We start from the raw sequence: 7,494 nt of genomic DNA on the forward strand, positions 1-7,494 counted from the left end.
GTGTTGCAAGGAAATGAAGGGAGCCACAATAGCATGCGAACAAGCTCTGGCTTACAAACCTCTGGCACAGACTCAACCATGTGCAGGACACTTTAAGGCCAGCCCCCAGATTCCCTCACATAGCTGTTACAGAAGTCCTTGGGCCGCACAAAGAAAAGGGGGTGGAAATCAGAGCTGTAACTAGATTCAGTGAAGCCAGGTCAACATATAAGTGACTTCAGGAAGAGACGTTCTCATGATGTGTCTTGGTAAAGGAGAGACAGCATAAAGCCTGCAGCTCACACGCTTCTTGCAATTAGCTTTATCCATGCATGACAAGCCAGGCCAGCCTCATTTCTGCTTTCCCATTTAATAAAATGCTTTAAACAAAGTATTCATTCTTTAAAGGCTGGAGCTGGGACCCTAATTTAGGTGTCTGCTGTGTAGGTTTCTGATCTCTTTTAGCTGTTTCCTCTTAGGAGGAACTGAATCACATCCTAGATGTGCAGGAGCGCCAGCCTGGCTGATGATGCGGGGATGGGGGTGTTGGGTGAAACGTGTGGGTCCTCATCTGGGAGATGGGGTCAATGTGCATGGCCCCCATCTCGGTGCTGTGGGGTGGGTAACAGAGCCGCTGATGTGACATGATGTGAGTGGGAAAAGTGTGAGTGAACAGAGTCCCCAAAACCACCTGTGAGGGCGTTTGCCCCAAAGCATGTCACGCTGAAAAGGAAAATAACAATAACGAAGTTTGCTTAAGAGATGGCCATCAGCTGGATTAAATAGTAACCAGGAAATTACCAAGAGGCTTCTGGGGGGGAAAAAAAAAAAAAAAAAAAGAAAAGAAAAAGGGAATCAGCTTCAAAAAAAGTCTAAACAAAGCATACAAGTTCATGGTAAGGGAAGAGAAACCTTGCCTGACAACATGAGACGTCACCCCATCGGCACGGAGTACGTTAATTACGGGTGCCTGCAGCACTCTGCATGTGGTAGGGGGTTGAAATTTGGGGGATTATTCACAGATGGTTGTTCAGGCATTTGTAGGTGTTTGTTAACATCCTGGGTTATCTGTTGTATTGCTGATACTGATCATAGATCCCGGCTGTGTAGCACACTGATCATCAGGTGATTAGGTGACGTTAATAGATCAATGACCAGTTATTAGTGAATCCCTGTGATAGGAACCACGTGGGTGGAGCAGTTTTTCCCTGTGACGGGAACTAGCAAATTCCACCCTTCTCCCACTGGCAAAAATACAGACTGGAATGGAAGTAAGACTGAAAAACCTTAAATGCGGGTGTATTCATACAGTTCCTCCCTGAGACAACTCTCCTGAAATTCAGAATTCCTTGATAATTTTGGATTTTTCTTTTTTTTCTCCTCCAGCAGCATTCCATTGTCATTCAAGGCAGACAGGAGCACATTCACTAGCCTAGATCACATGAATGTGTCTATGTGGGAGGAAGTTAGCTCCATAACAATGCTGATAATACTATTCTACTGCATTTTCCCCTCTATATTTGTAGTAATAGGCCAGTTTGGATGTTCCGACAAATTTTCCCATGTAGGAAAGTATCAATATCAGACGTGAATTTCACTAAATGTGTTTTTTTTATTTCATGCCAAAGAAGTCTTTCTCCATCATTACTAAATTCAGTGATGGTCACAAGGCTGTTTTTCCATTTCCAGTTAGAACTACAAAGTTTCAGTAGTTCAGTATTACTGACAGATTATTTTTTTTAAACCAGCACTTCACTGAGAAGAATCATAGGATTTCGGTCTCTGTGTATGCACATTTCGTCTCTGTTTAGAATGGAAAAACCTTTCATAAATAGTAGGTAGTTTAAAACTAGCAAGCACTTTTGGTTTAGACCGTGTTTTCTCAATTCATTGGTACTGGATTTGTGCTACAGCATCACCTAAGAGTATAAATTTCATCCATATGAAGTGCAAGCACACAGCATCACTTGCATCATGTCAGAGGACAGGAGATGGTGTTTACACTAGTGTTGTGGTCCCTCGGGGCTGGCAGATGATATCAGTTGGGACAGTCTGGAAAAAAATTGCCTCTGCAAAATATGTATTACACTTCAGCTGGCACTATGAGTTTGTACCACTTTGTGTCAAGTAACTGCTGGGGTTTGGATCCAGTGCTTTGTGCTCTAGGACCCAGTTTCTCATCTCATGGAACTGCAGCCTTGGGTGGAATTCAGGCTCCATGAACTGGGCCACCACCCTCAATAAGATGAAGGGCTTCTTGTCTTCATGAAAGCCAGCCTTCTTCATCACTGCATCATCTGGTCTAATAAAAGATATTACCTCTCACTCTAGGCATTGCCTCTCTTTTAAGCACTTGACAGTTCAAAAGTTCCCCTTTCTGAAAGAGCATCTTGACATTTATATATTCTCTTATCACCAGAATAGTGTGTGAGCAGAATATGTCCATTATATGAACACAACTGTTCTGTCACAACAAGAAAATTATCCGGGAAAAACCTTTTGACTGGATTGCTCCCACCAGGTTTGCCTGGGTGGACGGCCATGCCTCCGTACACTCCCCACAATTTTCTCGGAACTCTGTGTGCATGAACATTATTCCAAAAAATGAGACTTTTGGCTGTGCCTGCAATACAAACACCACACCAGCTTGTAAGTCAGTCTAATTAAACAAATGCAAGACTGTCGCGGAGATAAAGCTCAACTGCTTTTGCAAGATTTGATTAGTTAAACAATTTAGTGTTGCAAATACTGAAAAGCAGAAGTCAATAAAATAACCTCAGCACACGGATTGGTTCATGTTAGAGTTGAAAGGACAGTGGGTGTCTAAATAGCAGAACTCCTGTTTAAAAATGGAAGGCAGAAGTAAGTGAATGACTCGTCATCTGTTTCAAAGATGCTGAACTGCGAACATCCGCATTTCCATCAACATTGTTAACCGTGATGAAATGTACCGACTGTAATTGCTTTACCATCTACTGTGAAGACAAAATGCTTGGAGGAAAAAAGAACTTCTTTTTGTTGAACTGGTACACGTTTTATGTACTTTTCCATGTAGATAATGACCTAGAAGCTTGATGACACAGGCAACAGCACGTATCTTGAAGCAACTGAAAATATTTTATAATCTGATGTCACTTTTCTTGCTTCTGCTGCTCAATCATTCAGCAGTTGTTTTTTTTTCATGACGCTTTTGTGCATTTTATTTTTGTTTCATAACACACAGCAGATGTCACCAGGACTTATCTTAGAAATTGATCTTTTAAGTAGCGGCCCCGCAGGCTCAGGAAATGGCATGAGAAGACACTACAGAATGCTCTCCAGCATTATGACATGGAAGCTTTTGAGCGTCTGCCTCTGACAAATGGACCTCTCTCAGCAGCCGCTCTAACATTTTGCAGGGCAAGACATCCTGTGAAAATACTCAGTTCTTCCAACACATTACCCGGGGAACTGCTTTTCACCAGAATAGATGAAGCGCCGCTTCCTCATCGTGCAGCTCCCCAGTGCAGCAGTTACACAGTTCAGACGTCAAAAATCAAACTTGTGATTCTGGGAATAAAACATCTATCACTTACCAGTTGGGTGCTGAACACTTGAAAGAAAAGAGCCCTTTTGTTCTGTTTAAACGAAGGCAAAATCTTAATGTAAATTTGGTGCACCAACTTCACGTGTTCATTTGACATGTCCCAGCAAGGACTGGAGGAAAAGAAGCTGTGTCTATCAATCAGGCTCACCTGCTTTAATGACTTAGAGTAACTAATCCCACTGGTTCTTTTACTTTCTCTATTTGCAACTATGGTACTCAGCATTTTTATTTTGGGTGCCTTCCTGCATTATTTACTGCAGGCGAAATAATTTGATTCGCTACTGAAGTTTCGTCGGAAGAACAAATTCTTTCCTAGTCGTAAGTTATTCGGCATCTGCGATGGGCAAAACAAAAAAGGAAAAAACAGTCTTTCTACAAGTGTCTAGTCCAGTGACATAGGTGTAGCTCCTTGATCCATTTTCTTATGTGACAAAGCTGGTTTAACAAGCAACCAGCCCCGTATGTTGCCCCCATCTGCTTTTTCTTTTCACATACGCACATACCTCCTCATCTGTATCAGTCTTGTGGAGCTTGTGCTGTATATTGGATTGCCAAATAATGAAATTTAATAGCAAGCTATAATACATCTTTTTTTTTTTTTTTTCCTTTTAATGTATAGTCTGAATCGCAGTGGCACTGGCAACTCAAGGAGCAATAAACTGCAGGGTAGATAAGGGAACACGTCGCTATGAGACGAGATAGGTGGCAGCAAGGACAAGAGCTTCTAAAGGCAGTTTTGCCACATGAGAAAATGTATGATGTATCTCCCCAGATGGGATATGGAGTACCGTCCACATTAATAGCATCTGTTCTCTCTCTGTCACATATTCGTGACAAGTAACTCCATTGTCATTGGCAAGTGTGTGAGCTCAAGTCTCTACCCTACGTAAGAGGACTTAATGCAGTCGAGAGTGAGTTCTTAAATGTCTCCGTTTCCTGTGTCTTTAACGTCCTGTGTGAGTCACCCGTCTCCCTTTTTCTACTTAATCCACCCTTCCCCACACGCTTCACTACAGAAATTGCTATGCAAATCATGTTTCTAAATTACTGGAGTTTTTTTTTAGTCATACTCATAAGGAATAGTTGCATCCTGAGCTACGCAACAGGCCAAAACCAGAAGTTACATAAATATGCATATGCATACAGTATTTTACTGACTTTAAAGACACTGTATAGTCCTTGTCTCAGCAGTTGTATTGGTACAGAGTTTACTATTGAAAACATCCAAAACATGATGTTTTTTCAACTGTTTCTGATGTTCAGTTCATAGCTACAAGTATTAGCCTTTTCCCAAGATGCCAAGTTTTCCCATCTGCCTTGAAATGGACAATACTGGAAAGCCTTTACAGCCTGATTTTAATGGCAAACTGCTAGGTCTTTTTGTTTTTCTTTCCTTGACCTCTGGAGTCCAGCTCTACTCCTCCTGATACCAGTTCTGCTCTGGCCTTTTCTCCACTCTATGATTTCCACTGGTTAAAGGATGTGCGGGCATGCACTTGATCCTGTCTTCTAATGACGATCATTTCACTTGTTGGAGGATCTTTAAAAAGGGCTTAATATCATCAAAACCAGGACGTGTGTTAATTATGGCAGTTGCACAGTACCAGTAATGCACAGAATCAGAGTTTCTGAGCAGGAATGGCTAAGGTGCCTTCAGTCTCCTTGCCCTTCCAACTTGGGTGGCTGAGCAACTCGTAAAACAGCTGTCAAACTACTAGGATTAAAGGATGTTGTCACAGAAATTATGGTCTTTGGCTGTAATGGCACTGACTGCATATTCGTAAAGAAATATCCACCAGAACAAAGCAGGATGCGCACTGATCTGATCGAGATGCGCCACAGCACCCTAAGGTCTACCAGCAAACCAAGGAGGTTATGGTGGCTCGCTGAGGAGCAGCGTGGCCAGTCCCCCAGCATCTGGGTGGAAAGCTGAGGACACTGTCACAAGCTGTTGTCCTCTGCCAGTGTACCAGCACCCTCAGACATATTTTGTATTTTGACCGGACGCCTGTAAATCAGCATGTCTGGAATTCTTTAGAGGGTCAGCTGACCACCAGTTTCCTGGATGTCTGTTTGGCTTGGGATAGTTATCCTATCCTTGTAATTATTTTGGTTTTACATGCGATTATTTTTGCACTTCCTTCGTTTAGCGTATTGCTGGTATTTTTAACTTTAAGCCTATTCCAGGTAGGTCTTTCCTGGAGAACTGGGAATAGTGATTCTTTACAAAAGGTAGAATTCATTCATTCTGAAACATTAGCCTTTAAACATAAAAAAACCCAAAACAAAACAAAAAAAACCCCAGCTTTGGGGCTTCTCTGTAAAAGTCTTTCAAAGAATTGCCAAGGTTGAGCTATTTCAGTTGTGTGATTAAAAATACTCCTTTCCCTGATTTAAAAAGTGGTCCTGTATCTTTCACACAATTTGAAAGGAGAAAGATTCATCTACAGAAGCCCACTGATGTGATCTCTTAATCCACTGTTTCTGCTCCCAATATCACTCTTCTGTTTTTCAACATTCTGCTGGAAGGTTTTGGTCGGATTTTTGCTGATGTTTTTCATTTTGGCGCAGACATTAGACATAGTTGCTTGGGCTTTTTCCTTTTCCTAAACCAATGTGGGTCATGCTGGTATTAGGGCAAGATGCTAGTTTGGTGCACTCTGGTCTTGTTGAGTTTCCACTTTGTCAACTTTAAAAACAGGTGGGCAGTTCCTTCCTTTTTTTCGTTGTGATTCTGCATCTGTCCAGTTTTCTAATATTACCGTTGGTGACATCTGCAAAAAGTAGAGAGACTTTTAATCGCACCCCACGCAAAGGGTCTGACACAGTACAGGGATTCCTGACAATACACATCTATGCAGAGAGCGCAGCATGGAGAGAAAAAAAAAGCACCAAATGGTATGAAAATCTTTGAAATGCTACCACACTCTTCTTGCTCAGTATTGCTTTCAGACATATTTAGTATTTTGCATCTGTATAATGCTTTTCATGCAAGAATTTTGGAAAACTTTATGGGGATGAAGCACAAATTCCCTAGCTGATTTTTGCCAGATTTTAGTAAGGAATCCAGCAGAACTATCAATAAATCTCCAGCCTTTCCCACCTTACTACCTGTTCTTCCCCACCTGAACACGTAAGTTTCTCAAAAGCAGGATTTATTTTATAGCTGGGAATTTGAAACACACACCACAGGATAACATCCAGACCAAGTTCAGACAACTGTGCAGCTTGGCCAGCGTCTACCTCTAAGTTTCCACAGCCCAAATCCACTGCCCTATTTATTGGCCAAGTCATCATCTGTGCTTGAAAAGGGAGGCAATTAATCCAGAGCATCTGAAAGCCACATTTTCAGCTGCAGCTCTGTTTAGCATTCTGTTTACTGCTTCTACTTCTTTCTGCATGGTACCATCTGGATTCTACCTCCTTTCTACTTCCTCATGGTTTGCAATTTCCTAAGTTCCTGTGCATATTTTTTTGCGTTTTATGGACAATCAGCAATTTTTTCAGCTCCACGAATATGGCTCAGCATTCCTTCACTTTATTTTTAGCCCAAACTGGCTACTAGGAACTGCAGTCTGCTAGCTTTGAGCACGCTAAGGCAGCTGACTCAGAGACTGGTCTGGCAGATGGCTGGACCCCTTTCTAAAGCTAAGTGAAAATGGGTCTTTGTCATTTCTAATGTGCCAGCTGGTTGAAAATCCTGGGATACAGCCGATCCTCGAGGTGTGTCCATGTGTTGCTTGCGGGCCTCAGCATCCCACACCCCACCCCAACTGAGAAAACACCCTCCATTCGCTCCCAATTGACTTATCTTGGTTTTGTTTGGTTTTAGAATAGGATAGAATAGACTATTTCAGTTGGAAGGGACCTACAACCATCATCTAGTCCATTCAGGGTTGACCAAAAGCAATTCAGGGCTGACCAAAAGT

Source organism: Chroicocephalus ridibundus, chromosome 1 (genome assembly GCF_963924245.1).
Source record: "Chroicocephalus ridibundus chromosome 1, bChrRid1.1, whole genome shotgun sequence".
NCBI lineage: Eukaryota > Metazoa > Chordata > Aves > Charadriiformes > Laridae > Chroicocephalus > Chroicocephalus ridibundus.